Source organism: Lissotriton vulgaris, chromosome 9 (genome assembly GCF_964263255.1).
Source record: "Lissotriton vulgaris chromosome 9, aLisVul1.2, whole genome shotgun sequence".
NCBI classification, from domain to species: Eukaryota; Metazoa; Chordata; class Amphibia; order Caudata; family Salamandridae; genus Lissotriton; species Lissotriton vulgaris.
In genome coordinates this window covers 550,470,154-550,489,138 of record NC_141697.1, presented here as the reverse complement: position 1 = coordinate 550,489,138, position 18,985 = coordinate 550,470,154, and the positions used below count along the sequence as shown (strand labels likewise).

Genomic DNA, 18,985 nt, shown 5'->3' with positions numbered 1-18,985 from the left:
TGATGTCATTTGAAAAGGCAAACAGAAAACCACAATTCCTATTTAGCCATGCTAATGTTTTGTTTTTTAAAGCGGCATGGGTTTCTAAACTGGAATCAGAAAGACAGGAAACAACCTCAGGGACATTTGTTAATACCACTGTGTATTAGACACACTCCGGTGGGAGGTTAACTGTGTTTCTTCTCTTAGGCCTACTTCTCCCACCATAGTCTCCCCCACTGTAGTGTTCTGGCTGCCAATGTTTGGTGGGGATGGTTGTACTAATGGGGCTGGCACTGATGGTAGGTTGGGAGATAGGGCTTTCTGTGGTCGAGTGACTGGTGGATTTTGTGTGGTGACCATTGGCCCTTTTCCCCCTATGCTAGCAGAACATACAACCCCTATTGCATTGTTGCCAGTAGGGGGACTCGTGAGTGTGTTATTCCGAGTCACGTGAAAATCTAGGAGGCCCCCTAATCTAGAAACCTCTTGGGTGACCTGATCTAAATTTACCACAAGAGGTCTAATCATGGCTTCTAATTTTGACTCGATGATACTTGCCAAGAGCTCGATGTGGGCAGGGTGCAAATTATTCAACTCAGCGTTATTTGTAGATTCTGAAGCACTTCCACTGCTAGTTGATGTACTCCCCGTCTTTCTTGACTTCCGGCCCACCACCCACTTGACAGGTGCCTTCCTACATGCCCGACAACTCTACGAGCAGGCGATTGTACTGGTGAAGGCCTTGGGGAGGGCGTCGGGGTCAGACTCGGGGTAGGGTCAGTTATGACTTCCCGCTCTTCCAGTGACACTACGATGGATGCGTCATTAGTGTCAATAGCGATAGGGTCTTCCAGGCAACTATCTGGCTGGGGCAAGGGAGTTGAGGGCGAACTCAGCCTTGTAGGTGAGGCATTTGGGCTTACCCTATTTAGTGAGAGTCGCCTTTCTTTATTAATCTTACTAACCACCTTCACAAGATAGTTGTCCATTGTCCTTATCTCGTTTACTGTTGAAGGTTTTGTTGATCTGAGCTTCGACATATTAATGGACCAAAGGTACTAGACACAGATACAGTTGAACGATAATGTCTCACCCAGAGGGTATTATAGTTCGATATTGCTGATAAGGACCAGGAAACAAGAAAACGAATAAAATAAGTACGTGTTATATTATCTTACAGTTTGTGTGGAATCCGAGGGAGAAGACCCAAAGTCCGTGCCCCAGCCCAGCCTCTTCTGGCCTCTGACGGCCGCAGACGGCCCGCCCTTGTCCCGGGCTTCTCCCGGGCGTGCCCGCGCGCGTCCCACGGGACGAGAAACCAAGGGAGCCTTTATGCGCCTCCAGGCGCTTCCTGTTCGCGTCAGCGGCGTCCTTGCCGTGATGAGGCTGCTGGGAGTTGTAGTGCGACGCGGCCCGGCGGAGCCAAGCCCAGCCAGACCACGAGCGGAGCTAAGCCCGACCCTCAAGCACCACACCAAGGAACAGGGGATCGGCGGAACCAAGCCCAGCCAGGAAAACACAGCGGAGCCAAGCCCGGCCGTCAGCAACACTCCAGGTCAGCGAGAAGCGGCTCCCCCCGGACTCAATAGCAAGGGAGCCTTTATGCGCCTCCAGGCGCTTCCTGTTCGCGTCAGCGGCGTCCTTGCCGCGATGAGGCTGCTGGGAGTTGTAGTGCGACACGGCCCGGCGGAGCCAAGCCCGGCCAGACCACGAGCGGAGCTAAGCCCGGCCCTCAAGCATCACACCAAGGAGCAGGGGATCGGCGGAGCCAAGCCCGGCCAGGAAAACACAGCATAGCCAAGCCCGGCCGCCAGCAACACTCCAGATCAGCGAGAAGCGGCTCCCATAGTACGAATGTTTCTAAATCTGGCTTTACAAGTGAGCCGACTCCAGACACTGTTCATTTACTGTGGCACTCACATGCAGCATAGACAATTTTAGCTGAGAGGCAACTAAAAAAAGGCTAAATCAGAGTCTGACAGGGCCAAACACTATGCACAACAATAACAGTGTCCCCCACTAGCAAATCAGTTTGCTGAACAACAGTATGCAAGCCAATAGGTCTGGTGTGAACTTCCAGCTGCTTGGCTTTTTAAATGAACTTTTGGTATGGCTTTTGCAAAATGTTACTGTAGGGGAAGCTGTCAGACCATTGCCTCTATGAAAACAACTGTCTGAAAGCAAAAATATGTCTTCAATCTCAAATGGCTGAAGTGGCATGACCAGTTACCCCATACTGTAGTGGGGGGAAATATTATTTGAATGACAGAAAAGATCAATGGACTGTCTACAAATGTATATCTACATCTATTCCAGTGAAATCACAAGATTATTAATATTACAGACCTAGATGTAGCCTACATTTCTAGAGTGGGACAGTTTTTCACTTGGAAAAACGCACATGGAAAGACACACTGTATAGGTGGAAAGACACACTTTATAGATGTTCGGCACTGTATGCATAACTGCTTGCACGCATGCATGTACTTGTGATTACTGCAGGCAATGTTTGAAGGAAATCCACAGGAAACACATGGCCATAACCGAGACCATCATCTATACTACTATATGAAATATTTTTCAATAAATATTTTGGCCCCTAGGGGAGTTGGCAGGTGTACCAGAAGCAAGACCCCCCTCACTAAACACAATCAAATACCTGGTGGGCTGGTGGGTTTGCTGCAGGTGTATCATTGCAAAAAACACAGTTGATGGACAGAATGCAGAACAATGTCTTACATTCACCACAGTACAAAGATCAGGGCCTAAATCCATCGTTTTTTTGCACTCCACACGACCCTAGGTCGGACAATGGCTATATGCAAATCAGCCTTGACCCTGTGCCTCATGGGAACAGTCCAGCCTGAACTACCAAGCCATGTCTTTCCTAGACCGGAATCCAGCATCCAAGGACCGGTTTCTGGCTATCAGCCTTCTTCAGCCTGGATAGCTTGACTCCAGTGATGTGGAGAGCCTGGGAATCACGTCTGAGCATACCCAGCCCACTCCGGGTGAAAATTGCAAAAAACACAGTTGATGGACAGAATGCAGAACAATGTCTTACATTCACCCCAGTACAAAGATCTGGGCCTAAATCCATCGTTTTTTTGCAGTCCACACCACCCTAGGTCAGACAATGGCTATATGCAAATCAGCTCTGACCCTGTGCCTCATGGGAACAGTCCAGTCCGAACTATCAAGCCATGTCTTTCCCAGACCGGAATCAAGCATCCAAGGACCGGTTTCTGGCTATCAGCCTTCATCAGCCTGGATAGCTTGACTCCAGTGGTGTGGAGAGCCTGGGACTCACGTCTGAGTATACCCAGCACACTCGGGGTGAAAATTGCAAAAAACACAGTTGATGGACAGAATGTAGAACAATGTCATACATTCACCCCAGTACAAGGATCTGGGCCTAAATCCATCGTTTTTTTGCACTCCACACCACCCTGGGTTAGACATTGGCTATATGCAAATCAGCTCTGACCCTGTGCCTCATGGGAACAGTCCAGCCCGAACTACCAAGCCACGTCTGACCTAGGGTGGTGTGGAGTGCAAAAAAACGATGGATTTAGGCCCAGATCCTTGTACTGGGGTGAATGTAAGACATTGTTCTGCATTCTGTCCATCAACTGTGTTTTTTGCAATTTTCACCCCTAGTGGGCTGGGTATGCTCAGACGTGAGTCCCAGGCTCTCCACATCACTGGAGTCAAGCTATCCAGGCTGAAGAAGGCTGATAGCCAGAAACCGGTCCTTGGATGCTTGATTCCGGTCTAGGAAAGACATGGCTTGGTAGTTCGGGCTGGACTGTTCCCATGAGGCACAGGGTCAAGGCTGATTTGCATATAGCCATTGACTGACCTAGGGTGGTGTGGAGTGCAAAAAAACGATGGATTTAGGCCCAGTTCCGTGTACTGGGGTGAATGTAAGACATTGTTCTGCATTCTGTCCATCAACTGTGTTTTTTGCAATTTTCCCCCCGAGTGGGCTGGGTATGCTCAGACGTGAGTCCAGGCTCTCCACATCACTGGACTCAAGCTATCCAGGCTGAAGAAGGCTGATAGCCAGAAACCAGTCCTTGGATGCTTGAATCCGGTCTAGGAAAGACATGGCTTGGTAGTTCGGGCTGGACTGTTCCCATGAGGCACAGGGTCAAGGCAGATTTGCATATAGCCATTGTCTGACCTAGGGTGGTGTGGAGTGCAAAAAAAACGATGGATTTAGGCCAGATCCTTGTACTGGGGTGAATGTAAGACATTGTTCTACATTCTGTCCATCAATTGTGTTTTTTGCAATTTTCACCCCGAGTGGTCTGGGTATGCTCAGACGTGAGTCCCAGGCTCTCCACATCACTGGAGTCAAGCTATCCAGGCTGAAGAAGGCTGATAGCCAGAAACCGGTCCTTGGATGCTTGATTCCGGTCTAGGAAAGACATGGCTTGGTAGTTCGGGCTGGACTGTTCTCATGAGGCACAGGGTCAAGGCTGATTTGCATATAGCCATTGTCTGACCTAGGGTGGTGTGGAGTGTAAAAAAACGATGGATTTAGGCCCATATCCTTGTACTGGGGTGAATGTAAGACATTGTTCTGCATTCTGTCCATTAACTGTGTTTTTTGCAATTTTCACCCCGAGTGGGCTGGGTATGCTCAGACGTGAGTCCCAGGCTCTCCACATCACTGGAGTCAAGCTATCCAGGCTGAAGAAGGCTGATAGCCAGAAACCGGTCCTTGGATGCTTGATTCCGTTCTAGGAAAGACATAGCTTGGTAGTTTGGGCTGGAGTGTTCCCATGAGGAACAGGTCAAGGCTGATTTGCATATAGCCATTGTCTGACCTAGGGTGGTGTGGAGTGCAAAAAAATGATGGATTTAGGCCCAGATCCTTGTACTGGGGTGAACGTAAGACATTGTTCTGCATTCTGTCCATCAACTGTGTTTTTTGCAGGTGTATCATGGCACAACTAGGATCCACAAGCATGACACTTTTTGAGGGGGCCATCCTTGGAAAGGGGAGCATGCCTCAAATGTGGGGAGGCTATTTCCTGCTAATATCCCAAATGAACCTGGTGCTGAGAACTCACCTGCTTCTGTCTTCCATGGGCGGTGGGGATTAGTATTGTCAGCATGCCTTGTGGCATGCTGATGTCATGTATGGAAGGGAGGGTTGCAGGGCTTAAGCAGAAGCAATCCCTCTTCACCTCAACCTGTGTATTAAAAAAGAACACCTTCAGGGCGAGCAGCAGAGTTTCCCTTTAAACCCTTCCCAGCCTCGACCAATGTCAGACATATGCACAGGGGCGGGATTGGCCGCCGAGCTATACCTGCAGTGAAGGGGTCAATCACACATGTTTACTTTTGATTGACTAGAACATCACTAATGTCAGTCCTTCTGTTGCCTGCCTCCTTCTTTGTTTTCTGATACAGTATAGAGACTTAAATAGTGAGGTAGAATTTCTGATGATTTGCGAGACATGGTAATGTCACATTTGCCTATTACCCTTTAGTCACTGATACATATCAGTACACAGCATATCCAACCCCTGTGAAGTACTCAGAAAAGGATTTATGATGGCAGCTGTCCACCGTATTAAGGGTGCATCTCTCTTTCTCTGCCTGCCATGTGGGCTGCCCTCAATCTGGCATGGTCTTTTTTTATCCAAGACTTCTAGAAATCCCCCTGTGGTAACTGGAGAAAGAATCACAAGCCTGAATACCTTTCCCTTATGCCTGCAGGAACATCCTCAAAGTTAATTTATAGAGAATTGCCTCTAACATTCATGGGCATACCTTCCCTGCTATTAGGGACTAGATGCTGAAAAAGTCTCTAGAACATCTTTTCTGATTGATAAAGGAAATGGTGACTCCTCCTAGAAGCCACCATGGTAACCTGCACAGAATAGTTTAAGCAAACAGCCTGCACAGATTAGCTTAAGCGAAAAGTGGCAAAAGCCTCATTAAGAAGGTCCCAATTAAGAAGAAGAAACCACACTGGGGAAAAAACCTTGATAGTCTTCTATTTTTATGCATGCTTTGCGCCTAATTGCAAGCTATAGACATAAACTTTATTTTAATTGTGTCTCCTTTGTTATTGGAGTAAGTACTGATATGCATCATTTCAGTTAGTCTCAGGGCTTCATTTCGGCTTTGGCAGGGCACAAGGCTGAGAGGCAGAGGCCTTGCCTCCAATGGCCAACCCAAGGCAGACCTGCCTCATATAAAGTTTGATGCCATATCAGTGGTCTTTTATGAGTAAAGCACCTCCATGCCCAGAGTGACTACAATGGGAAAAAAGTGGATTGATAGTGATGATTGGAGGTCATGGTGGACCTGTCGGCATTTGTATGAGGTGGTCTATCTTAAAACAAATCAAACCTGTCAATACTTTTACGTGGTGGTCTACCTTTAGAAACTACAATGTTCCTGATAAGTCAGGGGTTGCATGGTGGACATGCACAGAAAAATATCAGACAGACATGTGACAATGTCCACTTACAGTTGCTCAGAGGAGAGGAGTTTGTTGATAGCTGTTGGAAAGTGGGATATTAGGAGTGATAAGTAGTGACTTACCATTATTAAAAAGGCCACAAACACACAAAAAGAGTCAGTCAAGGCTTATATAAATTATTCCCTTGCTCAACCTTTGGTAGCTGGCAATGAGCAGGTAGGCATAACTTAGGAGATAGGTGTAAGCATATAAAAACACCAATACATTAAAGAAGTAAGACAAAACACATAATAAAAATTCAACACCCATTTAGAAAATTAGGTTATATAGTTATGAACAAATAGACATCAAAACGCGACCATTCAATGTTGGGAATTGGAGATAGGATTTTTTAAGGAATAAGCACTTTCTAGAGCGGAAAAACTTAATTGTGCCAAATCGGGACATCTGGTTTCGCTTGACTGGGACTAAGTCAAAGTATGAGGATGACCGTGATGGAGCCCTGGTTGGATACACTAAGAAGGAGGCCTTGGTCAAAATTTTACTTTCGCACTTAGTCATTTTTCTGGAGCTTTGTCTCTCAACATCGAGCAAGGCTTCTCTTAAGCTCGGATTTGCTGCAACGTCATCAGCTTGATTTTCTGAGAGGCCCCAGTCAAATCCTGGAAGTCTGAAACTCTGAAACTTTCAACAGGATGAACCAGAAATCCAGGCCGGGTCGCGGTTCAAGTTAGCCGGCTTGACTCTCGACATCGAGTCGGTCACATTATGGAGCTGTTTACCAAAAAGTTCCCAAACTTCACCAAGCATCTGTATTTTCTTCCAGAAGGTCTCCTTGAGGGTTTAAAATGTCCACAACAGCAATCCAGGTGTCTAGAATCTCTGAGATGGTCCTTAGGATGTTGAGATTACAATTCCCACAATGCACCTGCCCAAATCCTTAAAAGTCCACTGGACGCACTCCAGGGTGGGGACAACTTGTTGGACATGATGCAAGTGGGCTCAGTTAACCTGCAGCTTGCAGGGAGTCCACTCTTTAATACCGTCTTAAAGCAAGGTAAAGTCCTTAGGGCTGTAGTCCCAGAATGTGCAGCAGGTGCAGTCCTTTGAAGTGCAGACCTTTAGGGTGCAGATCAGTTTTCCACTAGGGGTGGGTGGTAAACTCCACTTGGCCAGCAGAGTTTGCAGAGGTTTGCCATTCCACTCTCCACTTGGAACATGGGGTTTGGCATAAACTCTGCTATCCCACCGGCAGAACTGAGTTTACCGGCTTGCACACCTCTAGTTTTAGCAATCCCACTGTGGGGAATAATTTATGGCAATAATAGGGGTTCTTGGCTCCCAACGACCCTCAGCAGCTATGAGGACTTCATCCCTCAACCATTAGTGCACCAGGAGCCCCGTTTTCAGAGCTGCTGAGAAAAGGACGGGCCTCTGATTACAACTTAGCAATCCTGCTGTGGGGGATTACTTGTGTTGGCAATTGGGCTTCTTGGCCCCCAATGACTCTCAGCAGCGAAGGGGACTTCATCCCCCAACCAGTAGTGCTCCAAAAGGCTCCTATGCAGAGTGGTTGAGAAAGAGATGGGTCCTCCTCTGACGTCTTAGCAATTCCATTGTGGGGGACTTACTTATGGCAATAATAGGGTTTTTTTACCCCAACGACCCTCAGCAGCCCAGCCAAGGGGACTTCATATCTCAACCAGTAGTGCACCAGGAGGCTACTTTTTCAGAGTGGTTGAGAATGGGGGTGGGGCCTCTGACGATATCTCAGCAATCCACTAACTACCCTCAGGATCCAAGGAGACTTCATTAGGGGTGGCCGAGCAATACTTCGCCTGCTCACTGAAGTTTTTCAGCAACTCCACAGAATTTCATAGAGTAAAACTCCGAGAGCTCCACACAGGCCTAGTTTCCAGCTGGGCAGTCCTTCACCTTGTAGTTTCAGGCAGCATATTTAATGTTGCTTGGATACTCTTCCATATGTATGCACTGTTGCTGGGCGTCCAGCAGGGGTAAACCACTGACCAATGGGGTGCAGGCTGCCACCCAGGTGTATATCCAATTCCACCAAAGTGTGGGAAATTCTAGCCGCAAAAATCACAATTGTTCCAAAATCCAACATGGAGGAAGTTTTTACTTGGAGATTAGAATAGGCAAAGCCAACCAACGGTGTAGCAAAGATTTCCTAACACACCCCTTCCAGCCTTCTCCCTAATCTAATAACTGGGGATCCTTTAAGGGTGGGGGTGCAGGATGTGGGGGTGACCTGTGCTGTCCCAAAGTGGCAGTCTCCCTTTGAAGACTAGTTTGATCACTCCACCCCCACCCACCCGACCTTCTGCATTTTCAGTTCTCCTCTCACAGGAATCTATTGTCGCTCTAGTAGGCTTCTTAACACCTCATTAAGACAGCTTGGCTCAGCCTAGACGACCAGGAGAGAGCTGCTGGAAGACTGGATTTTGACTTACAGAAAATAAATTGAATAACTTCTGGTCTGTGGTAGTTATTATAAAACGAACACAGGCAAGTTGTTGGATTTATCCTACCTAACATTTTAAGACTTTGAATTATATTTATTCTCACTCCTGTCCATATTTATACTTAAATAAACAAGTCCAATGTTAGCCTACGGAGACCATTATATACAATGGGGAAAAATGAAATACAAAGTTTTTCCCTCACCAGGGCTTATAAAACATCTTTTATAAATTTCCCTGCATATAGTTACTTGGCACACTACCCCTGGGGCACATAGGGGAAACCTTAGGAGTGACATATATGTATAAAAAAGGTATATCACTACTTTTGAAGTGCCTTCAATTCCAAAGTTTATTTTTTAAACTTTGTTTATTAGAGTTTTCAGGTATACACAGTACATACAGTTGTTGAAAACAGAATGTAAGTAGGACACATGTAGTATGCGTATGACTGAGTTATACATAAGACATGAAAAATTTATAAGGATCAGATTAACCAAACAGGCAGCTGTCAGTACTGGTAAGCAATGCTACAATGAAAATTAAGTATTCGTTACAAATCAAAACATCCATTGTCAAATGAGTCAGAAGAACACAGGTGAGGAACGGGTAAGCATATCATAATAAGCATATATAAGGATCATCAGTTCATGGAGAATAGCGACACACAGCAGTACAATAGGCTAGTTTAAAGGTCAACAACATGGAAGCAAGTTATAGGTCATTATCATCTGTGCCCAGTTGAGGCGTTATACTGATTCTCTCCGGACCCTGATCATGTACATCACTTTGGTTATTTTGACCTCCCACCCCAGACAATGTTTGTGTAGAAGATGGGGAAGTGGCTCTGGCTCGTGCCCAATCCAGAAACGGTTCCCATATATCGCGGGGTCTAGATGCAGTAGGCATCAATTCACAGAATGTGGAGAGTTTTGTATGCCCGTATGTAACATCAGACAGCCAGGCCGTGAACGTTGGTAAGACTCTGCGACCCCATCTTATAGCAACCTGTCGTCTGGCATACAGCAGAAGTAAGGCATGTAATTTGCGACGTGAAGGCTCTGTGTCAATTATCAACCCCAGGATCCCCATGTGCGGTGTTGGGTCATCTGATCTATTTACTATCTGATTGATAGCATCAAAAATTGTAGTCCAATAAGTAGTGAGTAAAGAGCAACCCCAAGCCACGTGTAAGAACGTGGCGTCTTCCATGCCACATCTCCTGCATCTTGTGTCATCCTTCAAACCCATGCGATGTAGGCCTATTGGGGTGCGGTAATATCTATGCAAGAATTGAAAATGCACTAGGCGCAATGTATAGTTTGGCGAGAGTTCTAGGAGTTGTTTGCAGCAGAAAGACCACTGTGACCTAGCTCTAGGACACCCCCGCGCCGCACGGCCACCAGCTGCTGTGTGCGTGTTCCCTGCCTGCGGCCTCGCTAGCCGAGCTCCGCCGCGTGGCCACGCCCCCTGCCTTCTAGCAGCGTGGTCCGCGACCTGCCCCCGTCGTTTTGCTGTGATTACTGTTTGCTGTTATTGTTGCCTGTCTCCCTGTAATTTGGTGTTTTTTTTCCTTCTGTTTTGCTTGTTGCGCCAGCCCCTTCGTCCCCCCTCCCCGCTCCCTGCTTCCCGCCACCGCCGCTAACCCCGCCCCTTTTGCCTTCTGTACCCTCCCCACTCCCGCCTCCCAGCTGCTCCGCCCCCGCGCACTTGGCCATATATGGCGACCGTGCGACGCAGGTGAGTGTGACCTAGCTCTAGGACACCCCCGCGCCGCACGGCCACCAGCTGCTGTGTGCGTGTTCCCTGCCTGCTGCCTCGCTAGCCGAGCTCCGCCGCGTGGCCACGCCCCCTGCCTTCTAGCAGCGTGGTCCGCGACCTGCCCCCGTCGTTTTGCTGTGATTACTGTTTGCTGTTATTGTTGCCTGTCTCCCTGTAATTTGGTGTTTTTTTTCCTTCTGTTTTGCTTGTTGCATCAGCCCCTTCGTCCCCCCTCCCCGCTCCCCGCTTCCCGCCACTGCCGCTAACCCCGCCCCTTTTGCCTTCTGTACCCTCCCCGCTCCCGCCTCCCAGCTGCTCCGCCCCCCCGCGCACTTGGCCATATATGGCGACCGTGCGACGCAGGTGAGTGTGACCTAGCTCTAGGACACCCCCGCGCCGCACGGCCACCAGCTGCTGTGTGCGTGTTCCCTGCCTGCTGCCTCGCTAGCCGAGCTCCGCCGCGTGGCCACGCCCCCTGCCTTCTAGCAGCGTGGTCCGCGACCTGCCCCCGTCGTTTTGCTGTGATTACTGTTTGCTGTTATTGTTACCTGTCTCCCTGTAATTTGGTGTTTTTTTCCTTCTGTTTTGCTTGTTGCGCCAGCCCCTTCGTCCCCACTCCCCACTCCCCGCTCCCCGCTTCCCGCCACCGCCGCTAACCCCGCCCCTTTTGCCTTCTGTACCCTCCCCGCTCCCGCCTCCCAGCTGCTCCGCCCCCCCGCGCACTTCGCCAGGCGACCGTGCGAACGCGCAGCGGTCACGCGCAGCGGGCGCGCCGATTGTGCGCCGAAGGCGCGCCAAAGGTAAGCCCGTCTGCGCCCGTCCGCGCCTGGACAGCGCCCAGTGCCAGGACCCCTGGCCCCCGGCGAAGCAAGACGACCCGCCGGACCTACGACGCCGCAACACTCATTGCACTCAACACCGGCCGAATCCCGGGATGCTACCGAGCCACCCCGAGACGCACCCACGGACCCTTCAGCTGCCACACCTGCAAGTTCCAGCATGGAGAATGGGACCCCCTCAAAAAGATAAGTTGCGACCAAGGAACAGAGGGGAAAAAGGAGATTTATTCTAGAAAAATGTTCCTTCTGTGGTCATAAGTATCAAATAAACAATATACATCCAATAATTAAGAATGGTGACAGAATTAAATAACAGTGTTTACTTTATCATAGTTTTTATTTTCATTTAATATAATTTTTCATTTCACTTTTTTTTATATAAAAAGACATGATTCATCATAGATACATTTAACAGACTTATATTTTTTGCTTTTAAGAACACACATAATTATAACGCATCAGTGATAGAAAAATTTATACAAGATTATAGTACACAATTAATTTTGAGACAGCCACCTGATATTAGAAACTCAACTCAATTCACTAACATACATACATGCATACCACAACCACACTACCAAAAGGGGAAAAAGGGAGAGACTAGATGTTAATTGACAAGTACACAAGTTGTCAAATTCTAGGGTCTCAGAAGAATTCGAGACCCCCGCACATGATAGGTCGACGCGCGTTTCGGTGGTTGAACCACCTTCCTCAGGACCTTTTTTCTCTTGTGGATCAAGAAATATCAGGGGACCTAAAAGAATGGTAAAAGACAGACAGATTTATGTTCCTTTGCTATTCAGTTTCTAGGTTTTTAGGACCGGATACTTGTAAGAGGCACCAGTTTTCGTTGCGAGACAGGGCGCAATTACTTCAACCTGTTCAGAGATAGTTCTCCAGGGAGTCAATTAAAACTTTTAATGACTGATGATGCCCTCAATGGTGCAATAAGGATCGATAAAAAGTGGTCTCAATAACCCCGGCTGATACACGGCGTCATAACTCGGACTAAAGAGAGGAATGCTTTTATGTGCCAATAATAAGATACCGCAGTTATTGAGACCACTTTTTATCGATCCGTATTGCACCATTGAGGGCATCATCAGTCATTAAAAGTTTTAATTGACTCCCTGGAGAACTATCTCTGAACAGGTTGAAGTAATTGCGCCCTGTCTCGCAACGAAAACTGGTGCCTCTTACAAGTATCCGGTCCTAAAAACCTAGAAACTGAATAGCAAAGGAACATAAATCTGTCTGTCTTTTACCATTCTTTTAGGTCCCCTGATATTTCTTGATCCACAAGAGAAAAAAGGTCCTGAGGAAGGTGGTTCAACCACCGAAACGCGCGTCGACCTATCATGTGCAGGGGTCTCGAATTCTTCTGAGACCCTAGAATTTGACAACTTGTGTACTTGTCAATTAACATCTAGTCTCTCCCTTTTTCCCCTTTTGGTAGTGTGGTTGTGGTATGCATGTATGTATGTTAGTGAATTGAGTTGAGTTTCTAATATCAGGTGGCTGTCTCAAAATTAATTGTGTACTATAATCTTGTATACATTTTTCTATCACTGATGCGTTATAATTATGTGTGTTCTTAAAAGCAAAAAATATAAGTCTGTTAAATGTATCTATGATGAATCATGTCTTTTTATATAAAAAAAAGTGAAATGAAAAATTATATTAAATGAAAATAAAAACTATGATAAAGTAAACACTGTTATTTAATTCTGTCACCATTCTTAATTATTGGATGTATATTGTTTATTTGATACTTATGACCACAGAAGGAACATTTTTCTAGAATAACACACCTGCAAGTTCGCCTGCATCCGGACCTGCCCAGCACCAGCCAAGCCGAACACCAGCAGCAACCACCTCAAGTGCATCCTGCTCAACACCTGCTCCGTCCACAGACACGCCATCGAACTCTGGAATCTCCTAGACGCCACTGCCCCTGACGTTGCCTTCATCACGGAGACCTGGATGAACGCCTCCTCAGCGCCCGACATCGCCATCGCCATCCCTGAGGGCTACAAGATTACCCGGAGGGACCGCACCGCCAACCAGATGGGAGGAGGCATCGCCATCATCCACAGGAACACCATCCGAATAACGACTAGCACTGACAACACCCTCACAACCGCCGAACACCTGCACTTCCAGATCCACACCGACCCGAAGACCACCCTCAGAGGCACCCTGATCTACCGACCCCCGGGACCACGCACCCGATTCAGCGAGGACATCGCCGACTTCGTCAGCCCGCATGCCCTCCCCTCCGCTGACTACATCCTCCTAGGGGACCTCAACTTCCACCTGGAGAACAACAACGACCGCAACACCAGCACCCTGCTCGACAACCTCGACAACCTCGGACTCAAGCAACTGGTGAACACCCCCACCCACCTCGCCGGACACACACTCGACGCCGTCTTCTCATCCAGCAAAGACATCGCCTTCAGCCACGCCACGGAACTCCACTGGACAGACCACAGCTGCGTCCACTTCACCTTCAGAAGAACGACGATCCACCACCACCAGCAACAGGTTGCCCGAAGAAACTGGAACAAGATCACAGCCGACCAGCTCGCCGCTTCCCTGAGCCAGCACCCTCCTGCCAGCTCAGCGAACCCCAGCCAGGCCGCCGACAACCTCACGAAATGGATCAGCAACTGCGCGGACGAACTCGCCCCTCTGAGGACCACGCCCAGCAGACCCGGCAGCAAGAAAGCCCCATGGTTCACCGACGAACTCAAGAGCTCCAAGAAGAACTGCCGAGCCCTCGAGAAAGTCTGGAGAAAGGAACCTACACCGGACAACATGACCGCCCTCAAACTCGCCACCCGGAAGCACCACCAACTGATCCGCACCGCCAAGAAAACTGCATTCAAGGACCGACTGGACAACAACGCACACAACTGCAAGGAACTCTTCAACATCGTGAAAGAGCTCTCCAACCCCAACGCCGGAAACAACGACATCACCCCCTCGCAGGACCTCTGCAACTCCCTCGCCTCCTACTTCCACAACAAGATCGCGGACATACACAACAGCTTCAGCACCCATCCGACGAACGCCACAACCACAGCAACGCCGCCCACCACCACCATCCGAGCCTGGACTCCGATCAGCACCGATGACACCGTCCGCATGATGAACTCCGTCCACTCCGGATCTCCGACTGACCCCTGCCCTCACCACGTCTTCAAAAAGGCCGACGCTGTCATCGCACCCCACCTGCGGGACATTATCAACACCTCCTTCGACAGCGCCACCTTCCCCGAGAGCTGGAAGCACGCCGAACTCAGCGCTCTACTCAAGAAACCTACAGCAGACCCCACCGAACTCAAGAACTACCGGCCCATCTCGCTACTCCCGTTTCCAGCCAAAGTCATCGAGAAGACCGTCAACAAACAGCTGGCCGCCTTCCTTGAGACTAACGGATCCCTCGACCCCTCGCAGTCCGGATTCCGAGCCAACCACAGCACCGAGACCGCCCTCATCGCCGCCACCGACGACATCCGAGCCCTGATGGACAATGGAGAAACAGCGGCCCTCATCCTCCTAGACCTCTCCGCGGCCTTCGACACCGTCTGCCACCGCACCCTAGTGCAGCGCCTCAGCAACGTCGGAGTCCAGTAGAAGGCACTGGAATGGATCGTCTCCTTCCTTGACGGAAGAACACAGAGAGTCCGCCTGCCACCGTACAAGTCAGAGGCCACCGAAGTCATCTGCGGCGTCCCCCAAGGATCCTCGCTGAGCCCTACCCTCTTCAACGTCTACATGAGCCCCCTCGCGGCCATCGCACGCCAACACAACCTCAACATAATCTCCTACGCCGACGACACCCAGCTGATCCTCTCCCTGACCAACGACCCCGCCGCCGCCAGAGCCAACCTGCACGAAGGGATGAAGGAGGTAGCCGAGTGGATGACGACCAGCCGCCTGAAACTGAACTCAAACAAGACGGAGGTCCTCATCCTGGGCTCCAAACCCACCGCCTGGGACGACTCCTGGTGGCCCCCTGCCCTGGGCACCGCAACCAAACCGACAAACCACGCACGCAACCTGGGCTTCATCCTGGACTCCTCCCTCTCCATGACCAGGCAAGTCAACGCCGTCTCCTCAGCGTGCTTCAACATCCTGCGCATGCTACGAAAGATCTTCTGGTGGATCCCCACAGAGACCAGGAAGACCGTCACCCAGGCCCTCGTCACCAGCCGACTGGACTACGGCAACGCCCTCTACGCCGGAACCACCGCCAAGCTCCAGAAGAGACTCCAGCGGATCCAGAACGCCTCAGCCAGACTCATCCTCGACATCCCACGAAACAGCCACATCTCCGGACACCTGAGAGACTTACATTGGCTCCCCGTCAACAAAAGAATCACCTTCCGTCTCCTCACCCACGCACACAAAGCCCTACACGATCAAGGCCCGAGCTACCTCAACAAACGAATCAACTTCTACCCTCCCAAACGTCACCTCCGCTCAGCCAGCCGCGCTCTCGCCACCGTCCCACGCATCCGTAGAGCGACAACAGGAGGAAGGTCCTTCTCCTACCTGGCCGCCAAGACCTGGAACTCCCTCCCGGCCGACCTGCACCTGACCCAAGACCACCTCTCCTTCAGGAAGAAGCTCAAGACCTGGCTGTTCGAGCAGTAACGGCACCCCCCCCCCCCAAGCGCCTTGAGACCCAACGGGTAAGTAGTGCGCTCTATAAATGTCACTGATTGATTGATTGATTGATTGTATTTCACTCAATGGCGGGTTCAGTTCTGTATTCCAAATGTGCATAGATGTAGGCTGTGTAATCGGGGCTTGGTCTTGCATGGCAGTGTATAGGTGCTTCACTAATTTCTTGGGTGAGGCCCTAGCTAAAATGTAATGTCGGAGGCTCATCCGGAAAACCTTTCCATAGCGCACGACAAGAGGATTTCAACTTGTGGTAGGTAAACATGTCTCGGAATGGTACAGGTGATCCCTCTGCTGCAGTCTGTGGAACTTTAAATTTCCCATCAGGATATATATCAGCAAATGTGCGCAAGGGCGTGCCAGCCAGAGATGTCTCACCCCTACTTTCCGCCAAACAGGGAATCATCGGGTTCTGTTTCAGGGGAATGACCGGTGCATACAGTATGGGGAGTCCAGCTCTACGTTCTAATTCTAGCCATACCCAGCGCAATGTGCCTGCCGAATCAACATCTGTGGTGGGCCTCGAAGTTTTTTGATAGAGCGCCACACTTAATGGAAGTGGGGCTACCGAGTCCGACTCTACCGCCACATGTGGCTGATAGGGCGTAGGGTATGCCCAGAAATGTAAAAATTGGGCCTGCGCACATAGTGCCTATAGATGCATGTCTGGAGTGCCCAACCCTCCCTGCCTCAATGGCAATGTTAACAAGGCCCAGGACACTCTGGCCTGGGTGCCTGCCCACACCAGCGACAACAGGTGAGAGCGCAGGCGAGTAAAAAAGTGTTTTGTGAGAGGAATCGGGATGTTCGTAAACAAATATAGGAACTTGGGCAGGATTACCATTTTCGTCGGAGCTATCCTGCCTGCAATAGAGAGTGGCAGTTTTGACCAGATTTCTACCTTAGTCTTGAGCCAATGTACAGCCCGTCCAAAGTTAAAGGACCAGATGTTCTGGATGTTTCGGCTAATCCATATCCCCAAATATTTTACTTCCTCTGCCTCCCAGCGCAGTGGGAACTCCGAACGCACCTCCGGTGTGTTGTCTGTTAGAGAAAATATTACCGATTTGGCCCAGTTGATGGACACTCCAGCTAGGCCACCAAATTTCACAAACTCTCGCAGAAGGGGATCCAGGTTCAGAACATAGAGGGTCACATCATCTGCATAAAGGGAAATTAATAAACTGCGAGCGTTAAATCTGATTCCCCTGTTAGTGTGGTGTTGCCTTATTCGGGCTGCGAGCGGTACCATAGCAATGGCAAACAACAAGGGAGATAAGGAACATCCCTGTCTAGTACCTTGGGAGATCTCGAATGGTTCTGATATCATACCGTTAACTCTAACTCGTGCTGTCAGCTTGGTGTATAAGAGGCGTATCTGATTAAGGAACAACGTGCTAAATCCCATACGTTTTAGTATGCGAAATAAGTAAGACCATTTGAGTGAATAGAAGGCTTTTGTGGCATCCAGAAACACCGCAGCCGCATGGACTGTTGGGTGAAGACAATGCAATACGGAAAAGATGGTTCTCAGGTTATGGGAAGTGGAGCGACCAGGAATGAAGCCTGACTGGTCCGGTAGGGCTACCATTGGAAGGAGAGGTTGCAGACGACCAGTAATGATTTTCGCAATTTTTTTTACGTCAACATTCATTAGAGAGAGGGGCCTATAGGAGTCTAGAGATTGGCTATCTTTGTCTGGTTTCAGTAATATAATAATCATAGCTTCTCTCATCGATGCAGGGAGGATTTCTAATTCTAATGATTCTGCAAAGACCGTATGCAATCTTGGAGCTAGTTCCTCAACATATGTTTTATAGAACGCTGTGGTGAGCCCATCTGGGCCCGGCGCCTTATTTAACGGCAGCCCTTTATTGACCTTTGCTATGTCCTCGACCGTCACCGGGAGGTCCATGTATTGACGGTGTGCGTTATTAAACCAAACCAACGCAATGGAATCAAGAAATTCCTCAAGGTGCTCCGGAGTGGAGGTGTGTCTGGTTGTGTACAAGTCAGAATAGACATTTTTTAATTCCTGAAGAATGTCACTTTGGCCCACTATATTATGTCCTGTGGGGTTAACGATTGTGTGTATGTAGTCAGATTTTGTGGTATTTCCAAGTAACCTCGCTAGGGTACGGCTTGGTCTGTCCCCCTCCCCATATCGCCGGGCTTCCGCATGCTTACCCAGGAATTTGAGTTCACGCTGCGCCTCCTCTGTAAAGTCTAGTATCTTAGCCTTCAGTTCCGCCGCTGTTTCCGGTGTGGGGTTCGCACAAAACAAATTTTCTAGATCCTTTATTTGGCCCTCAATTGTGCTAATAGTGTTCCTAATGGCCTTTAGGACCCCCGCCTGTCTTGCAATACACTGACCTCTTATAACCACCTTAAATGCGTCCCACACCATTGAGTCAGTAGACACAGAACCCGAGTTGGTATCAAAGTAATCTGTAATATCCTTTCTAATCTCTTGCTTGAAGGCCTCATCAAGGAGTGCATGTGGCGGCAATCACCAGCTAAACGCACGGGTGTGGGTGTCGGGAATGTTCAGTTCCAGTAAACAGGGAGCATGAGCTGATAACGAGCGCGCCATGCCATCTACCTGTACAGTCCAGGCGGCCACATCTGGGGTGACTAACCAAAAATCTAATCTGGACCAGGCAGCGTGGTGACTAGAAATACATGTACCCTCACGTGCATCAGGATGTCTCACTCTCCAAATGTCTATTAAATCCCCTTCCAGCATAATGTCATGTACAGCTCGATTGGCGTGTGGATGTAAC

At 49.2% G+C, this 18,985-nt stretch overlaps 1 protein-coding gene across 1 annotated transcript in view; it reads left to right on the top strand.

Moving 5' to 3' along the window:
* LOC147691767 (solute carrier family 22 member 6-A-like) overlaps nucleotides 1-18,985 on the top strand; it is a 645,113-nt gene that overhangs the window by 383,281 nt on the left and 242,847 nt on the right. The gene's annotated exons all lie outside the window — the stretch shown is intronic.